The sequence below is a fragment of the Lithobates pipiens genome, unplaced genomic scaffold, assembly GCF_037356315.1.
Source record: "Lithobates pipiens isolate NorthernLeopardFrog02 unplaced genomic scaffold, aLitPip1_a1.2 Scaffold_8, whole genome shotgun sequence".
NCBI classification, from domain to species: domain Eukaryota; kingdom Metazoa; phylum Chordata; class Amphibia; order Anura; family Ranidae; genus Lithobates; species Lithobates pipiens.
Window position 1 is genome coordinate 560993519 of NW_027507903.1, and position 20021 is coordinate 561013539.

The 20021-nt window shown below is 48.3% G+C and overlaps 1 protein-coding gene across 2 annotated transcripts in view; it reads right to left on the reverse strand.

The window, feature by feature from the left end:
• LOC143960978 (volume-regulated anion channel subunit LRRC8D-like) overlaps positions 1–19806 on the reverse strand; it is a 43324-nt gene extending 23518 nt beyond the window's left edge. For both annotated transcript variants that reach the window (XM_077470057.1, XM_077470058.1), the window contains exon 1: positions 19621–19806. The gene's annotated coding sequence lies outside the window, so the exon portion shown is untranslated. The remainder of the gene's footprint in view (positions 1–19620) is intronic.
• Between the last annotated feature and the right edge of the window lie 215 nt (positions 19807–20021).

Genomic DNA, 20021 nt, shown 5'->3' on the forward strand with positions numbered 1-20021 from the left:
GTCTGCTGTTCTGTAAGGACCGCTATCGGTCCACAATAGATAGGGTTGACGTGCACCACTGCTGACCGCTGCCCTATACTGCAGCAGTCCTTCAGCGGTATAGGGACTGACGTACAGTCTGCTAAACACTAACACACAACCTGCTTGGTCCACAAAAGTTCTTATAAGGACTGGTAACTTGGTATAGGGTGCTACGGTACATAGGCTTGAGTGCGGTACAGTCTGCTGTTCTGTAAGGACCGCTATCGGTCCACAATAGATAGGGTTGACGTGCACCACTGCTGACCGCTGCCCTATACTGCAGCAGTCCTTCAGCGGTATAGGGACTGACGTACAGTCTGCTAAACACTAATACACAACCTGCTTGGTCCACAAAAGTTCTTATAAGGACTGGTAACTTGGTATAGGGTGCTACGGTACATAGGCTTGAGTGCGGTACAGTCTGCTGTTCTGTAAGGACCGCTATCGGTCCACAATAGATAGGGTTGACGTGCACCACTGCTGACCGCTCACCTATACTGCAGCAGTCCTTCAGCGGTATAGGGACTGACGTACAGTCTGCTAATCACTAACACACAACCTGCTTGTTCCACAAAAGTTCTTATAAGGACTGGTAACTTGGTATAGGGTGCTACGGTACATAGGCTTGAGTGCGGTACAGTCTGCTGTTCTGTAAGGACCGCTATCGGTCCACAATAGATAGGGTTGACGTGCACCACTGCTGACCGCTGCCCTATACTGCAGCAGTCCTTCAGCGGTATAGGGACTGACGTACAGTCTGCTAAACACTAATACACAACCTGCTTGGTCCACAAAAGTTCTTATAAGGACTGGTAACTTGGTATAGGGTGCTACGGTACATAGGCTTGAGTGCGGTACAGTCTGCTGTTCTGTAAGGACCGCTATCGGTCCACAATAGATAGGGTTGACGTGCACCACTGCTGACCGCTGCCCTATACTGCAGCAGTCCTTCAGCGGTATAGGGACTGACGTACAGTCTGCTAAACACTAATACACAACCTGCTTGGTCCACAAAAGTTCTTATAAGGACTGGTAACTTGGTATAGGGTGCTACGGTACATAGGCTTGAGTGCGGTACAGTCTGCTGTTCTGTAAGGACCGCTATCGGTCCACAATAGATAGGGTTGACGTGCACCACTGCTGACCGCTGCCCTATACTGCAGCAGTCCTTCAGCGGTATAGGGACTGACGTACAGTCTGCTAAACACTAATACACAACCTGCTTGGTCCACAAAAGTTCTTATAAGGACTGGTAACTTGGTATAGGGTGCTACGGTACATAGGCTTGAGTGCGGTACAGTCTGCTGTTCTGTAAGGACCGCTATCGGTCCACAATAGATAGGGTTGACGTGCACCACTGCTGACCGCTCACCTATACTGCAGCAGTCCTTCAGCGGTATAGGGACTGACGTACAGTCTGCTAATCACTAACACACAACCTGCTTGTTCCACAAAAGTTCTTATAAGGACTGGTAACTTGGTATAGGGTGCTACGGTACATAGGCTTGAGTGCGGTACAGTCTGCTGTTCTGTAAGGACCGCTATCGGTCCACAATAGATAGGGTTGACGTGCACCACTGCTGACCGCTGCCCTATACTGCAGCAGTCCTTCAGCGGTATAGGGACTGACGTACAGTCTGCTAATCACTAACACACAACCTGCTTGTTCCACAAAAGTTCTTATAAGGACTGGTAACTTGGTATAGGGTGCTACGGTACATAGGCTTGAGTGCGGTACAGTCTGCTGTTCTGTAAGGACCGCTATCGGTCCACAATAGATAGGGTTGACGTGCACCACTGCTGACCGCTGCCCTATACTGCAGCAGTCCTTCAGCGGTATAGGGACTGACGTACAGTCTGCTAAACACTAATACACAACCTGCTTGGTCCACAAAAGTTCTTATAAGGACTGGTAACTTGGTATAGGGTGCTACGGTACATAGGCTTGAGTGCGGTACAGTCTGCTGTTCTGTAAGGACCGCTATCGGTCCACAATAGATAGGGTTGACGTGCACCACTGCTGACCGCTCACCTATACTGCAGCAGTCCTTCAGCGGTATAGGGACTGACGTACAGTCTGCTAATCACTAACACACAACCTGCTTGTTCCACAAAAGTTCTTATAAGGACTGGTAACTTGGTATAGGGTGCTACGGTACATAGGCTTGAGTGCGGTACAGTCTGCTGTTCTGTAAGGACCGCTATCGGTCCACAATAGATAGGGTTGACGTGCACCACTGCTGACCGCTCACCTATACTGCAGCAGTCCTTCAGCGGTATAGGGACTGACGTACAGTCTGCTAATCACTAACACACAACCTGCTTGTTCCACAAAAGTTCTTATAAGGACTGGTAACTTGGTATAGGGTGCTACGGTACATAGGCTTGAGTGCGGTACAGTCTGCTGTTCTGTAAGGACCGCTATCGGTCCACAATAGATAGGGTTGACGTGCACCACTGCTGACCGCTGCCCTATACTGCAGCAGTCCTTCAGCGGTATAGGGACTGACGTACAGTCTGCTAAACACTAATACACAACCTGCTTGGTCCACAAAAGTTCTTATAAGGACTGGTAACTTGGTATAGGGTGCTACGGTACATAGGCTTGAGTGCGGTACAGTCTGCTGTTCTGTAAGGACCGCTATCGGTCCACAATAGATAGGGTTGACGTGCACCACTGCTGACCGCTGCCCTATACTGCAGCAGTCCTTCAGCGGTATAGGGACTGACGTACAGTCTGCTAAACACTAATACACAACCTGCTTGGTCCACAAAAGTTCTTATAAGGACTGGTAACTTGGTATAGGGTGCTACGGTACATAGGCTTGAGTGCGGTACAGTCTGCTGTTCTGTAAGGACCGCTATAGGTCCACAATAGATAGGGTTGACGTGCACCACTGCTGACCGCTCACCTATACTGCAGCAGTCCTTCAGCGGTATAGGGACTAAGAGTTTTGTCACAGGGTCATTTAAAAAATGACATGCAGAGGAAGAGGCAGGCCCTTCCGCAGGGGTGGTAGGGGTAGGGCAGGAGCAACAGGCTTGAGCCAAAGTGGGAAGTTGCAGAAGGTGCGTTCAATTACTTTAAAGGATGCACCAGACTTGGTTGAGTGGCTCGCTCAGCCTTACTCTTCTGCACCCTCCTCATCCTCTCGATCTGCACCCTCTTCTTCACTCTCTGCTATGTGCACCCCCAAAGACACTACCACCAACAACACGACCACCACCACCACCACCACATACCTTCCGCTTGAGTCACTGGAATTATTTTCCGATCCATATCAAGAGGACATTTCTGATGCGCAGCCACTCTTGGTATTGGATCAGGAAGAGGAGGTAGCAACAAGCGCTACTCAGCAGTCTGACGCCAGTACCCAGATCAGCCCAAGGAGGAGGTTGGTCCCCGGTGTTGCTGCCTACTCTACTTATAGCGGTGGGGAAGGTGACGTTGATGATGACGTGTCTAGTGATGTCACGTGGGTGCCCACAAGAGAGGAAGAGGAGGGGAGTTCAGAGGGAGATATGGACCAGCAGATAGGGAGGAGAAGCAGCAATGACTTACATTGCACAGCAGGGACAAAGCAGACTGCAAATGTATCAGGAGCGAGTCATCGACCATGTACGGTCACATCTGGCGCTCCCAGGACACCGGCACATGGCTCCGCAGTGTGGGCTTTTTTTAACGTGTCCGCTGCTGACAATAGCGTTGCCATCTGCAATCTTTGCAGTCAACGCGTTAGTCGCGGTAAGCCCAATACTCACCTAGGGACGACCGCCTTAAGAAGGCACATGAGCAGCCATCACCGAGCCCAGTGGGAGCAACGGAACACACAAAGCCACACTGCAGGCTCTCACCGTCCAGCCTCGTCTTCTACTTCTCCTTCTCCTCTCTCCTCACAATTGTCCTCCACTCCACCTTCCATCACGCCAAGCTCACATTTTTCTGCAAAAAGGCAGGCTTCCGTGGGCCTAATGTTTGAGCGTAAAAAAATGATGACGCCGGATAACCCTCTTGCCCAACGGTTGGCGGCTGGCTTGTCAGAACTCATAGCCCGCCAACTACTGCCATATAAACTGGTGGACTCGGAGGCCTTTCGCAAATTTGTGGCCATTGGAACACCACAATGGAAGGTCCCAGGAAGGAAGTATTTCTCAGAGAAGGGCATCCCAGAGCTATATGGCCATGTTCAGCGGCAAGTGAATGTATCTCTGGCACACAGTGTCGGTGCCAAGATACATCTGACCACAGACACGTGGTCTAGCAAACACGGGCAGGGAAGGTATATCAGTTTTACTGCCCACTGGGTGAACCTTCTGACGGCCGTCAAGCATGTAACCCGTGGCACCCGTGTAGATTTGGTTTTACCGCCACGGATTGCATGCAGGCCTGACTCTTCTTCTCCTCCTCCTACTCCATCCTCCTCCCTCTCCTCCTCAGCTGCCTCCTCCTTTTCCGCTGCTAGCGTCTCTTCCACTGCACCGCCCAAGCTCCCCAGAACCTATTCCACATGCCAGGTGAGACGTTGCCATGCCGTGCTGCGTCTGTTGTGCCTGGAAGCAAAGAGCCACACTGGCCCGGCACTCCTTTCAGCTTTGCGTTCACAGGCAGATGAGTGGCTAACACCGCTCAATTTGACAGTTGGTAAAGTGGTGTGTGACAACGGTGCCAATCTGCTTAGCGCATTGAAACAGGGCAAAATCACGCACGTGCCGTGCATGGCACACGTCTTAAACTTGGTCGTGCAGCGATTCCTTGTCAAATACCCTGGGGTCCAGGACATCTTGCGGCAGGCAAGGAAAATCTCGGCCCATTTCAGAAGATCTTACACGGCCATGGCTCGCCTTGCTGACATTCAGCGGCGACACCATCTGCCGGTCAGACGTCTTATTTGCGATTGCCCGACGCGATGGAACTCAACCTTCTATATGCTTGATAGGCTGCTCCAGCAGAAACGTGCAGTTAACGTCTACCTGTATGAACTCTGCGAAAGAAACGGTTCTGGGGAGCTGGGTTTTTTTTCACCGCGCCAGTGGCTGCTCATGCGCGACACATGCAGACTTCTGCGGCCATTTGAGGAGATCACCAAACTGGTCAGTCGCAGCCATGGCGCCATCAGTGACATGGTACCTTATGCCTTCTTTCTGGAGCGTGCATTGCGTCGTGTCATTGATCAGGCTGTGGAGGAGCAGGAGCGGGAAGATGAGGAAGTCGCAATGCTGGATGAATTCCCAGGGGGGGCTACTCTATCTGAGACAAGTCAACAACAGGAGTCTGATGAGGAGTCAGAGGAGGATGGTGCCGGGGCGGATGAGCAGGAGCAAGAAGAGCATGCTTTAAACCTTTCTGGGATCCCTGTTGTGCGAGGATGGGGAGAGGAGAATGAAGAGGACGACATTATCCTGGATGATGAGCAGGAGCCAGGCCACCACACCGCTTCCACTTTAGTGCAAATGGGGGCCTTCATGCTCCAGTGTTTTAATAGGGACCCCCGTATAAAAAGCATGAGGGTCAAGGACCAGTACTGGGTGGCAACGTACTTAGACCCCCGGTACAAACACAAAATGGCGGAAATGTTACCGCCGTCGCAGAGGGCTGTCAGAATGCAGCACTTCCAGGCCTTGCTTCGAGAAATGCTGCATTCTGCTTTTGCGTGCGCTGGCAGAGGAGCAATTCCCACTCCCAGAGAAGGATTTGCGGGTACCAATCCAACAGCGCCTGCAAGAAGAGGCCGGTTTGAAGATGTGTTGGTGACTTCGGATATGAGGTCATTCTTTCAGCCGACCCATCGACAGGTGTCATCCGGATCCAGCATCAGGGAACGCCTAGACCGTCAGGTGTCCGACTACATTGGGTTAACGGCCGATGTGGACGCTCTGAGGAGTGATGAACCCCTAGACTACTGGGTGGGCAGGCTTGACCTCTGGCCAGAGCTTGCCCAATTTGCAATCGAACTGTTGGCTTGCCCCTCATCCAGTGTCCTGTCCGAAAGGACGTTCAGCGCAGCAGGGGGGATTGTGACCGATAAGCGTACTCGCCTAGCTCACCACAGTGTTAACTACCTCACATTTCTAAAAATGAATGAGGCATGGATCTCGGAGGAATTCAACACATGTGATCAGTAGACCATGTATATGTCTATAAACAATTTTTGGAATCAAGCACACAGACCTTCTTAATTCATTTGGCTCACTTCCCTGACCCAAAAAAGCACACCGTACTATATGCCCCTACCCTCCTCTTTGAAGAGGTTGAGCGGTGTCATATTTCTACTGGGGCTGCTTATTATGAGGGGTTCCCACCATCCCTGTGCTGTGCTGACTTCCTCCTGGGTGTTCTTATTATGAGGGGCTCCCACCATCCCTGTGCTGTGCTGACTTCCTCCTGGGGGTTCTTATTATGAGGGGATCACACCATCCCTGTGCTGTGCTGACTTCCTCCTGGGGCTGCTTACGGTGCTGCTGTCAGCGCTGTATGTCACGGAGCTGCTGTCAGCGCTGTATGTCACGGAGCTGCTGTCAGCGCTGTATGTCACGGAGCTGCTGTCAGCGCTGTATGTCACGGAGCTGCTGTCAGCGCTGTATGTCACGGAGCTGCTGTCAGCGCTGTATGTCACGGAGCTGCTGTCAGCGCTGTATGTCACGGAGCTGCTGTCAGCGCTGTATGTCACGGAGCTGCTGTCAGCGCTGTATGTCACGGAGCTGCTGTCAGCGCTGTATGTCACGGAGCTGCTGTCAGCGCTGTATGTCACGGTGCTGCTGTCAGCGCTGTATGTCACGGAGCTGCTGTCAGCGCTGTATGTCACGGAGCTGCTGTCAGTGCTGTATGTCACGGAGCTGCTGTCAGCGCTGTATGTCACGGAGCTGCTGTCAGCGCTGTATGTCACGGAGCTGCTGTCAGCGCTGTATGTCACGGTGCTGCTGTCAGCGCTGTATGTCACGGAGCTGCTGTCAGCGCTGTATGTCACGGAGCTGCTGTCAGCGCTGTATGTCACGGAGCTGCTGTCAGCGCTGTATGTCACGGAGCTGCTGTCAGCGCTGTATGTCACGGAGCTGCTGTCAGCGCTGTATGTCACGGTGCTGATGTCAGTGCTCTGTATTACGGTGCTGCTGTCAGTGCTCTGTATCTCCTGCACCCTCTTGTTTGCCTACCCTGGTCCCTGACCTTCCCTCTCCTCCATTGCCTTCATTAGCTCCATAGTCCTGAATTGTCAGAACAATTTCCCAAATAAAAAAAAAATGCTTGTAGTTATCGATCCCAAATTCACCTCATACATGTATTATGCTATTGTCCAGGTGGTGGGACTACGTGCTACCCCCTAATAATTACCCCGTGGCCGCAAATTCGACCTAAAGGTTTGCGAAATTCGCCTCCCATTGAAGTCAATGGAGCCCGCGGCGAACGGTCGTTTTCGCGAACGTTTGTGTCCGTTCGCGTTTCGCGTTCGCGAAACGTCCCGTCGGAAGTTCGTCCATCACTAGCTAGGAGGGAGATTGGATATAAATTTTGACCCCTCCCCAGCACATGTCCTTTATGCTCCCAAAGTGCCCCCTAGCACATACAGTATCCTCTTACCAACCCTTCCCCACCCCCAAATCAAGCATATGCTGCTAGCTGTTACACAGATGCAGGGCAATCACCCCAAACAGGGGAGTAGCTACAGGGGCCGCACTCTCTGAATAGTAGGGATGGCATATAGTGGAATCGATCCCCACATCCTGCAGCCACTGAATGACCGCTTCTCAAACTTTCCCTCCTGCAGGCATTCAGTGGCTACAGGAGGCGGGGCTCGATTCCTCTATATGTTACTGTCCTGTCGCCCCTCCTATACATCTTCCCTCTGCTGCCCCCAGGCCCCTCTCTTCCAGCTCCACACTGAGCTTCTTGGGAACACAGATTGACGTTATGCCAAAGCAACCCTCTGCTCCCAAGTTCTGGGTGAGACATCCCTCAGCTGCCAGGATCCAGGTCACAGAGCGGGTGAGAGCTGTGAGTGGGGGATAAGCCGCCCTAGCGCTACGCCACTGTGGGAGGGCCCAGTGGGGTTGCTTGCTGCAGGACTTTGTGTTCAGCATCTCTCTCATAAGGCTCACAGTCTGCACTGACAGTCCCCCCCTCGCACAGACTGGAGAGGAGAGAGACAATTTGCTCCTTCTCCTCCCACCCCTCTCCACCTATGTGAACTGCAGGAACCTTGAAGCTAAGCACGGGTGGGGGAACCAAAATGCACCTTCGCCTGTGCATTTTGAGCTTTGGTCTTAAATGTCGGGCAATGCTGTAACAAAATCCTGCCTCCTAGATCAGCACTTGTGAGATAGACGGAACACTGATCTAATGCGGTGAAATGTAATTAGTGTGACATGTATCATAGGAGCCACGAGCCAGTCTAGGAGCCGGGACTTTGGTACAATGGCCACCTGGGAGATTCAAATCCAAGCTCTGTGACAGCAGGAGATCGTCACCGCTCTGTGTGATCCCGGAGCACTGGTAGGCTGCAATTGGTGGGCACTGGTAGGCTGCATTTGGTGGGCACTGATAAGGCTGCATTTGATAGGCACTGATAAGGCTGCATTTGGTGGGTACTGATAAGCTGCATTTGGTGGGTACTGATAAGCTGCATTTGGTGGGCACTAGTAGGCTGCAATTGGTGGGCCCTGGTAGGCTGCAATTGGTGGGCACTGGTAAGCTGCATTTGATGGACACTGCACTGGTAGGCTGCATTTGGTAGGCACTGATAAGCTGCATTTGGTGGGCACTGGTAGGCTGAAATTGGTGGGCACTGATGAGGCTGCATTTGATGGGCACTGATAAGTTGCATTTGGTGGGTACTGATAAGGTTACATTTGGTGGGCACTGATAAGGTTGCATTTGGTGGGCACTGGCAGGCTGCAATTGGTGGGCACTGGCAGGCTGCAATTGGTGGGCACTGATGAGGCTGCATTTGAGGCATTGATCTCTTGTATCATTTCCGCAGTCTCTGACCATCTCTTGTATCATGTCTGCAGTCTCTGACCATCTTCTATACTATGTTTGCAGTCTCTGACCAGCTCCTGTATCATGTCTGCAGACTCTGACCATCTCATGTGCTATGTCTGCAGACTATGACCATCTTCTGTAGTATGTCTGCAGTATGTCTGGGGGTTCTTTCTAACAGACTCTCTAACAGAAGCCCTCTCTGTGTCCATTAGAGAGACCCCCTCTCCAGGTCCCATTAGTGTACTCTCTTGTATTTTGTTTATTGTTAAGAGACGATGGGAGGATCCCAGGGTAACGAAGACTCCTTAGGGGAGCATCTCTGTGTATGAGTTGGTGCCATGGAAATGTGTAAAGGAGAGGAGTTAGTAAGATGACCATGACCATGTGGGGGTACCAGAAATATTTCTGCACCCAGGCATCTGTGACCCTAGGATCGGCCCTGGTCATGTTGAAAACGGAGTGATGGTAGCATCTTCTGTGAATTCATGATACCATCAATGAAAAACAGCTCCCCAACACCAGCAGCATACATGCAGCCCCACAGAAGGACACTGCCACCACCATGTTTCACTGTAGGCACCATGCATTTTTCTTTGTACTCCTCACCTTTGCGACGCCATACAGTTTTCAAGCCAACAGTTCCAAAAACATTTCTCTTGGTCTCATCACTACAGAGTACAGAGTCCCAGTAGTCATCTTTTTCAGCATGGGCCCTGGCAAATTATAGGCAACTTTTTTTGTACATGGGCTTCAGGTGAGGCTTCCTTCATGGATGACACCCATGCATGCCATTCCTCTGCAGTGTACGCTGCATTGTGTCACTGGAAACAATTGCCCCAGTTGGGCTTTTTACTTCTTTAACTAAAGTGAACTTGCATGGTGATTTTCTTCAACCCTTCTCATCAGAAGACTCTCCTGTTGAGGTGTTAAAGTGGTTGTAAACCCTTACAACACACTTTGACCTACAGGTAAGCCTAGATTAAGGCTTACCTGTAGGTCCAAGAAATATCTCCTAAACCTATACGGTTTAGGAGATATTTGCCCGAAGACAGGCACCGCTGTCTACGGCGCATGCGCCGTAGACAGCGGCGCGCAGGCGCACTGAGCGCGGCATTTCCAAGAACGGAGCTGCCGCGCGTGTCGGCTCCCGTGAGCATGCGCGGGAGTGACGTCATCGCGGCTTCGCCGAATGACAGAGGCGGAGCTGCGAGACCCCACCGACAATAGGGATGCACCGGACTACAGGGGACAGTGGTGACTTCGCTGGCTCCTGTGTCAGGTAAGTGACACATAATGGACTACTATGCGATGCATAGTAGTCCATTATGCTTTGCCTTTGCAGGGAATGAAAGAGGAAGTAAACTCAGCAGGGTTTACTTCCTCTTTAACTTCTGTGGACGGCCTGGACGTCTCTGTGAGATGGTTGCAGTTTTATCTTTGTATCACTTTTGCTACAGTATTCTGACTGATATGTAAAGCTTTGCTGATCTACTTGTAGCCTTCACTTTTCTTCTCTAAAGAACTTATTTTCTTTCTCAGGCTTTGTGACATTTCTCTTCCATGCGGTGCCATTGCTGACAGTATGAAATAGGAAAGGGGTTTTCTTTGTTAAAGAGGAACTGCAGTCTGCTCACATAATCTGTAATAAAAACATGTTTGCCATTCTTAAGCTTCCCTCCAACCACTTTACATATTATTTTATATATACTATGATTCTGTATTTGCCAAATATGCTGCAGAAATCTCCCTCCACTAAGTCTGGCTCCATCCATTTTAACGGTGGGCAGCTGAAGCTGCTGCCTGTTCGCTTTCTGGATTTAAACAGACACACCTCCAGCTCTGCAGCTCTCATTGGCCCTCTTATGACTCACCACCCCTCCTTCCTTGGCAAACTCTCACAAGAGAGATAGAGCTGGCATGATGTCATAAGTCTAGGCTAATGACCAGACAAGAAACAGGAAGTGGGCTGTATAAGGTATTTACTGTCAGAGAAAAAATGTTTTACTGTCCAAAGTTAAAACAACAAGGGCAGAAGATTTAATAGATAGAAAGATGAAAAAATTACTGAAGGTCCGCTTTAAGTAATGCTCATTTATAATCAACTGTCTATTCTACTGGACACCTGTTAAATGAATAATTAGACTCACCTGTAGTTTAATTTTTGTTAATTAGGATTTTGTGGTCTACAATTTAGCTTTGCTCCTAAGGCTGGCCAAACATTATACAATTTTCTTGTAAAATTTTCCTTTTTTTTTAGATTTACCAAAACCATATAATGTGAGGTCAAACCTAAACAGGTTCAATTTGTATGCAATCAGGCAGGCCCTTGTACTACATAGTGGAAGGTTAAATCTAAAGGAAATTGAACAAGAAAAGTGTATAATGTTTGGCCAAAGTAAGACTTTCATTCATTTTTGCAACATGGTCTTGAATGAATTTGTTAGGAAAAATTGTTTGTGTGTGTGTGCAAATTAACAAATCTTGGTTGCAATCAATGGGCCACATTTGTATTTGTAATATTTTGTAGTATAGTGTCCCATAGAAAATGTTGATTCTGAAAGTTTTCTGACAAATCTGTTGGGGTGTACTCACTTATGCTGATCACTATATATATATATATATATATATATATAGATATATAATGCAAATTACAAAAATAGCAAATGACAATTTCAACATGCTAATGGCAACTTTTTAAGGTGCATCAGTCAGTATGCACTGCTGATCAAAGTTTAAAAATGCTCCTTCATTTACTGCTTACTGTATTTTTTGAATAGAAATGTGGACCTTTTTCTACCACAAGAGGTCGCCACCTACTGATAGTACATAACATTAAAATTGTCTATATTTTATTTTTTTTCCCACAAGGTGTCGCTCTATAAAGAAAAAAAAAGAAAAAAGAAAAAAAAGAATCAAGGTGCATTGGCTGAATCAGTGTTGATCTGTCTTTGTCTTTCAACAGTATGACAGATTCTTGACCTACTAGAGCAGAGAGTAATTACAGACGCTGGTATAGAGAGGAGTGTACTGCAGGCACGCGAATAGCTCTGGCCGCAAGGATCCACACTGCCCTAATGCTCTAAATTATATTTATCAGCGACATGGTATTATTATCTGTGTTGTAAGGGGGATAGGCTCAACTAGTATTGGCAGCAGTAAACCATGCATGAGACAGGGACACCCAGGAACAGTCCAGGCAGGTTTGTCTTGCACTGTTATTCCACAGGGTAGCAAAAAAAAAAAAAACAGTTTCAGTGTACAGCCCGTTTGTAAAATAAAACAAACAAAACATCTGCTAGTCCAAACTAACAACTAAACTCAGGATAGTTCCTGCCTAACCTGTTGCCCCCTAACTGGTTCCCCCACACAAACAGGCAGCACTTGTACGTATTTAGTATTCTGTCATCACTCAGCTATTTCCTCCAGCAGCAGCCTCAGCAGTGAAAGCGAGAGAGACCTGAGGATCAGACAGCTCATATGCTGTATATATATATATATATATATATATATATATATATATATATATATATATATATATATATATATATATATATATATACACACACACACACACACACGGCTGTGCACTAATAATGAGGTCTGGCTACCAGGTAAGATATGGACCTGGGAGTGGAGGCTTTACGCTCCTTTCAACAATTGTTTTCCAATTTTCGGCCAGCAAATGTTGGATGACAGTCTAGTAAATTTTGTCAAACGACAGCTCCACGTCAGATTTTCGGACGGTCAGTAAATATACAAATCCGTCACATAAAAGTCAAAAGGAAAAAAAAAACACGAATGCTCGGAATCAGTGCTCACCTTCACAAAATTAGCAGAAGGGGTCCAAAGGGTGGCTCTCAAGAGCTGAAATTCCTCGTAGTACGTCACTACGTTCATGTTTGTGGCACGACAATTTGTGTAACGTTAGTATGCAAGACAAGATCCTGGCACATGCCCTTTTGACAAAAAAATCAGACGCTCGGTTGTCCAACAATCGTACCATGTGTACGAGGCTTTAGGCAGACTTCTGGGAAAATTGGTGAGCCAATAACACAAGCAGGAAATTATGTTTCTGGGTGCGTTCAGTACACATTCTGTGTACAGAAAACTTCCAGGTAGCCATATTGCATTGCATTCTCAGAAAATTACAGCAGCGGCAGATTGAAAAGGAAAGGTCATTTTTAATGACATGCAATTACAATATTTGACTTGTGTCGCAATTATATGCGCTATATTATCTTTTCTTATTAGTGGAGTTACCCTTTAACCACTAGCCAACAAGCTGCCGTCGTTATACTGCGGCAGGTTGGCTCTCCTGGGCAAATCGACATAGCTGTACGTCAGCCCTTCAAATAGCCTTAGCAGGCGCCCCACCGTGTGATGAGGGAGCTGATGCACGTGCCCGACAGCAGCAATGTCCACCGGGCACCCGCGATCGCTCCTGAAAGAGAGAGAGCGGGGGATCTGTCAATGTAAACAGACAGATCCCCGTTCTGTCAGTGAGAGGAGAGAGATCTGCTGTTCCCAGTGATTAGAAACAGCAATGTCTCTCTACTCACAGTCACTACACTGCCCCCAAGTTAGAAACACTTCCCTAGGACACATTTAACCCCTTGATCGCCCTAGTGTTAACCCCTTTCCTGACAGTGACATTTATACAGTAATCAGTGGCTATTTTTAGCTCTATAAATGTCAGTGGGCCCAAAAAAGTGCCAACAGTGTCCGATCTGTCTGACGCAATGTCGGAGTCCTGCTAAATATCACAGATCGCCGCAATTACTAGTAAAAAAACAAATAAATAAGAAAAATGCCATAAATCTATCCCCTGTTTTGTAGACGCTATAACTTTTGCGCAAACCAATCAATATACCAATCAATATACGCTTATTGTGATTTTTTTTTTTTTACCAAAAAATATGTAGAATATATATTGGCCTAAACTGATGAATAAATTTGTTTTGAAAAAATATTTATTATAGCAAAAGGTAAAAAATATATATATTTTTTAAATTGTCACTCTTTTTGTTTATAGCGCAAAAAAAAACACCCCCCAGTGCAGACACACCCCCCCCCCCGTGCAGACACCCCCCAGTGCAGACACCCACCCCCAGTGCAGATCCCCCAGTGCAGACACCTGCTCCCAGTGCAGACACCCGTCCCAGTGCAGACACCCCTCTGTGCAGACCCCCGTGCAGACACCCCCCAGTGCAGACACCCGCCCCCAGTGCAGACCCCCCAGTGCAGACATCCGCCCCCAGTATAGACCACCCAGTGCAGACACCCGCCCCAGTACAGACCCCCCCAGTGCAGACACCCCTCTGTGCAGACCCCATGCAGACCCCCCCCCCCCGCAGCAGTACAGACACTCACCCCTTACAGACCTCAGAACAGTAGCAATCATCCCTCAAGCTTGGCTCCTCCTCCTCTGTGGATGTAAACAGAGAGGAGGGGTTGGCGGCTTAGTTCCGCGCCGCTGAGGGACACAGCTGCGGCACGGTACACAATGCAGTAGGCGTTGTTGGCGGTGCCACTACCCACGGGTGTCACCCCTCTGGCGGGTGTCACCCGGGTCTGGCACAACCCCCGCACCTGCCTAGCAACGCCACTGCCGTCGGCCTTTAGGACCACTTTAACATTCAGAAACTCTGGAACCCCTCTCTATGTGTAGGTGAGAAACCTAAGTTTTACATATGTACATCCATAATCCTGCAGCCAATGCCTGGCAGTACTTAAAGCTGATTTTCGGCCTGTTTGAAAAAACATGTACCTGTTCAAAGATCCAGCGCCATCCTCACTTGGGCCAGGTCTTCGCCGGTCTTCGGCTGCCCAGTGCTGGCATATTTAAAGTGGGAAGCCACCTGTGACTCCTGTGCTGTGTGAATGGTCCTGACGCCTCCTTGGACCTGTGGCGTGTCCCTAGAGGTTGCGGGCAGAGGGGGACAAACTTCCAGTGGAATCTGCTAGTCGATCTAATTGTAAGTGAGAACGGGTACCTGCCAAAACTAGGTACCCACTCCCCCCCCCCCAAAAGTTTTAGAGGAGGGCATAAATGGAACTTTTAGGGTGAAGTTCTGCTTTAATAAAGCATATAATACACACTTCGCCAGGATACAGCCAACCTGGTTTTCCTTTGGCATCATCATGGCAGCATACACTCTGGGTTGTGACTTCGCCTCCACAACCTGATAGGACCACATAACTATAAGATGACGATACGGCCCCCGCCCCAGCATTCTCTTATTTTTCCTCACCTGTTGGGACCACACGGATCAGCACCCCCGTTACTGCTTCGCCCAAGCCAGGTTCTAGCCTCTCCTGGGTGGAAGTCCTTGCCGGTACAGCCTCTAAACGATGCTAAATGGAAGGAACCCCACTCTGGTGATCTCAGGGGTATGTTACAAACTCTCTCTCTGTGTCCTTGGATAAAATCCTTAAACTGCCTCAGTTAAAGGCTTAAACTGCCTCAGTTATCTTCACCTATCTTCAGTTGAGTCTTAAATAGACTCTGGTGTTGCTTCCTAATTACCATGATAAGCCTTAAACAGGCTTTGCAGCATGCTATTAAGCACTCTGGCATATAAGCCTTAAACAGGTTTAGCCAAAATGCAGTGGTCTCCATTCTATTGTTCCCTGTGTACCTGTTTTTGTTGCTTTTTTCCCCCCATCTGTGTTTGGGCATTCTGCTGGGCACTGTAGTCCTCCTAGGGACGCCGGGACATGTTCTGAGCGTCCCAGCGCTTCCGTGCATGCGCAGTACGATAGCTCTGGGCAGTATGTTAGTTTTCCCAGCATCTAAGATGGCATCGGCCGCCGCATGCGCGAGCGGGGTGTGACCTCGGCGGCCAATTTTAAAAGCTGATTGACTAAAGCTGCATTGCACTTGGTATCCAGAGCCTAGATTGCGGTTGTTCTTTCCTGCTTTTCCTTATTGAAAATCCTCATCCACCATACTGAGGTAAGTGGCCGATCATTACTGTATCAATGTATCTTTGCTTTTACCTCTGTGTTTTCTCTCTTTTCTGTTCTCTTCCATGCCAATTGTTTGTACTGTATCTCCTTAGGCTTGCCCTTTTCTCCGTTCCATGGAGACCACTGCCCTAGCAGATCACCATCAGCCTAATAGGTAAGGGGGGAGGACTTTGGTAAGTAGTGAAGATTTAAAAAAGAGAGCAATTCTAACGCTGCCTATATGGTTAGCCATGCCAGGTCCGCAAACTGGAGGGGGGGTCCTAGTTGCCACTTTACAAGGACTGGTCTGGTTGATAAACTGGAAAAAAAGCAATGCTCATCCTACCCAGAGGATGATCTTCCTGGGTGCAGAGTTGGATACGCGGACAAACACAGTGGAACTGCCAGTGGAAAAGATTTCCCTACTGATTCAGAAGGTGAGAAGAGCAATCTCAGCAACATCCCTGCCGACCAGAGCATGTCTCAGTCTTCTAGGCACTCTGTCTGCGACCATTCCTATGGTCCAGTGGGTCCAATGGAACACGAGACCCCTTCAGATTTCTTTTCTGCGTCAATGGGACGGCTCATCCATGACCCAACCGATCCACATCTCGGAGGAGGTCAAACAATCCTTACAGTGGTTCACTCGTTCCTGCAATCTGATGAGATGCAAGCATATAGTTCCCTTTCCTCAGGAATCTGTACCCTTGGATGCAAGCATGGAAGGATGGGGGGCTCACTACCAACATCATGCAGCCCAGGGCTGCTGGCCATTCAGGATCCGGGATGCAGTTTCAAACGTGCTGGAGATGAAAGCAGCCTTTCAGGCCCTCCTGGCCTTCAGTACTTACCTGAGGGGGAATCGAGTCCTTCTGAAGATGTGGCCGTCGCCTATATCAACAGGCAGGGGGGCACCAGAAGCTCCTCCCTGATGCAGGAAGTTCGACCCTGTGATGGAGTGGGCTCAATTGAACTTGCTGGATCTGAGAGCGACCTATATTCCGGGGACTGAGAATCCCCTAGCCGACTCACTCAGCAGAAGCTTTGTTTCCAACAATGAGTGGTCTCCGAGTCCCCAAGCGTTTATGCTCATAACTTAGACCTGGGGCTCACCGGACATAGATCTAGCAGCTACTCCAGCAAACGCAAAATGTCAGAGGTTTCTATCAAGAACCCCCTTTTCTTCAGCGGAGGGAATAGATTGTCTTCAACATCCCTGGTACTTCAACCTCGGCTACATCTTCCCTCCGACTCCCCTCATAGAGAGGTTTCTTCTGAGGCTCAAGAGGTCGGCAGCATTAGTAGTGGCAGTGATCCCCTTTTCGCAGAGGAGGCCGTGGTTCACTACTCTCCTTCAGTTGAACACAGCGGATCCACTTCCTCTCCCGCTGTCAGCAGACCTGCTCTCCCAGGGCCAGCTTCTACATCCGAACCCGGAGAGGTTACATCAGATGGCCTGGAGGCTGAGAGGACTAGGTATCTAGAACAGGGCTGTTCTCAGAAGGTAGTTGAGACATTACTTCAGGCTAGGAAGCCGACTATCAACAATACATACCGAAGGATCTGGGAGAAGTTTACAACCTTTTCTCAACAACAAGGTTGGGACATATCTTCTCTGACAACCCCGAAAATCCTGGATTTCCTGCAGTCATGTCTAGAGAAAGGGCTTCGATCCAGTACTCTGAAGGTCCAGGTATCAGCCTTATCTGCTTTGACCGGGGTGAAATGGGCTCATGACCCCCTGGTCATCCAGTTTCAGAAAGCCTGCCTTAAACTAAGGCCACCTAGAAAACCTTCATTCCCGGCATGGGACCTGTTTCCTGGAAATCCTGTCCAAAGAACCATTTTTTCCCGCTCGACAACATCTCCCTTTGGGACCTGACGCTAAAAGTTTCTTTCCTGATTGCAATTACTTCAGCAAAAAGAGTCTCGGAGATGCAAGCTTTGATGGCCAAGGAGCCTTACCTGGTCGTCTACCCGGACAGGATAGTGCTAAAACCATCAGATCGTTTTGTACTGAAGGTATCTTCATCATTCCATTTTAATCAGGAGATTAATCTTCCAGCCCTTTTCACACATCAGGGTGATCCTCATCCTCTGGATGTCAGGGGCAACATCCTGAAGTATCTCTCAGTAACCGAGTCATTGAGGAGATCGGAGAACCTCTTGATTCTTCCATATGGCCCTAGGAAAGGTCAGGCGGCATCCGCTCGTACCATCGCTTCATGGCTGGTTAAAGCAATCAAGAAGGCTTACTTACTGAGTAAATGACAGATTCCGGAGGGCTTAAAGGCGCATTCCACCAGGTCAGTGGCAACTTCTTGGGCAGCCTATTGTAGGGTCTCGGCGGAGACCATCTGTAAAGCAGCCACCTGGTCTTCCAGAAACACTTTCATATCACATTATAGGGTGGATTCTGCACGGCTTTCAACAGTAGATTTTGGAAGGCCCGTTATTCAGGCCAACTCTTCTGTTCCTTGTTAATAAATTTATTTTCTTGAACTCCCACCCAGTTTGCGAGTTATTCCCCAGAGTGTATGCTGTCATTATGCGACAGGAAAACGGAGAATTGTATACTTACCTTTTCCGTAATTTTCCTTTCCTGACGCATATTCATGGCAGCATACAATGTCCCACCCATTTGAGGTGATTTATATATATACGGAGAATGCTGGGGTGGGGGCCGTATCGTCATCTTATAGTTATGTGGTCCTATCAGGTTGTGGAGGCAGAGTCACAACCCAGAGTGTACGCTGCCATGAAGATTCGACAGGAAAGGAAAATTACGGAAAAGGTAAGTATACAATTTTCCATTTTCTATTTTTTCATTTTTTAATTCTATTAAACACTGTTCAAACAAATTTGAGTGCTGATGAAGAACTTGGCTAGGGGCACTGGCACTCAATTTTCAGCCACAGTGTCATTTTATAACAGGACAAAATTATAGAATAAAATGTATACTTTTTATTTACAGTAAAAGGAGATTTTTTTACACTGGCCAAAATTGAATTAAAGTGGTTGTAAAGGCTGAAGGTTTTTTACCATCATGCATTCTATGCATGAAGGTAAAAAAAAACCTTCTGTGTTCAGCTCCCCCCCCCCCCGCCCCCAATACTTACTTGAGCCCCATCATGATCCAGTGATGTGCACGAGAACCCAGGCTCTCCATGGACTCTTCCATCTCATTGGCTGAGACAGCAGTGGGAGCCACTGGCTCCCTCTGTAGTTAATCAGTGCCAGCGAGCCAATGAGAAGAGAGAGGGGGCGGGGCTGAGCTGCAGCCTTGTGCTTGAATGGACCCCAAGTGCCACGACTCAGGAGCCCCCACAGCAAGTTGTTTGCTCTGGGGGCACTTGGCAGGAGAGACAGGCAAAAGCACTGCACAGAGCAGGTAAGTATAACATGTTTGTTATTTTTAATTTAAAAAAAAAAATCTATCTTTAATAACACTTTAAAAAAATGCATTCATGTGGCTGAATATATAAGCAACCTAATTGTACAATCTTCTTTAGATCTACCTTAACTACATAGTATAAGGGCTTACCCGATTTGATTCTAATTGAATGGACTGTTTAGGTGTGTCCACCTCTTATATAGTTTTGGTAAAGCTAAACCAGATTGTATAGTGTATGCCCAGCTTTAGAATTTGTTTTTCTGGTTACTCAAAAGCACAGTACCTTATAGCACCAGGACCCTTCACTTTCTTTGTTTCTTTCTCCAAATCGTCTTTGAAAACCCCTATTCTCTTGGACCATCTCATGAAACATTCCTCTACGATACTTCCTCCACTATGCGGCATGGGCCAATCCCAGGTACCTTCTCAGTTCTCGTCATGCAATTTTTTTTCTCCATCCATTCATTGACACAGACTGTATGGCAGGCCACTGAGCCACTCCTCTCACGTGATACTTTTAAAAATAACTTTATTCAAACAATGACATGCATTTATAGTTTTCGAACTGGAAAAACAAGCTTTTCATATTTCCTACTTGGGACTAAATGCTTTATCTGCATTTTTTACATGCCAATGTGCAGAACAATCAAAGATAGGGACTTTGAGAATAAATCTTCAATACAT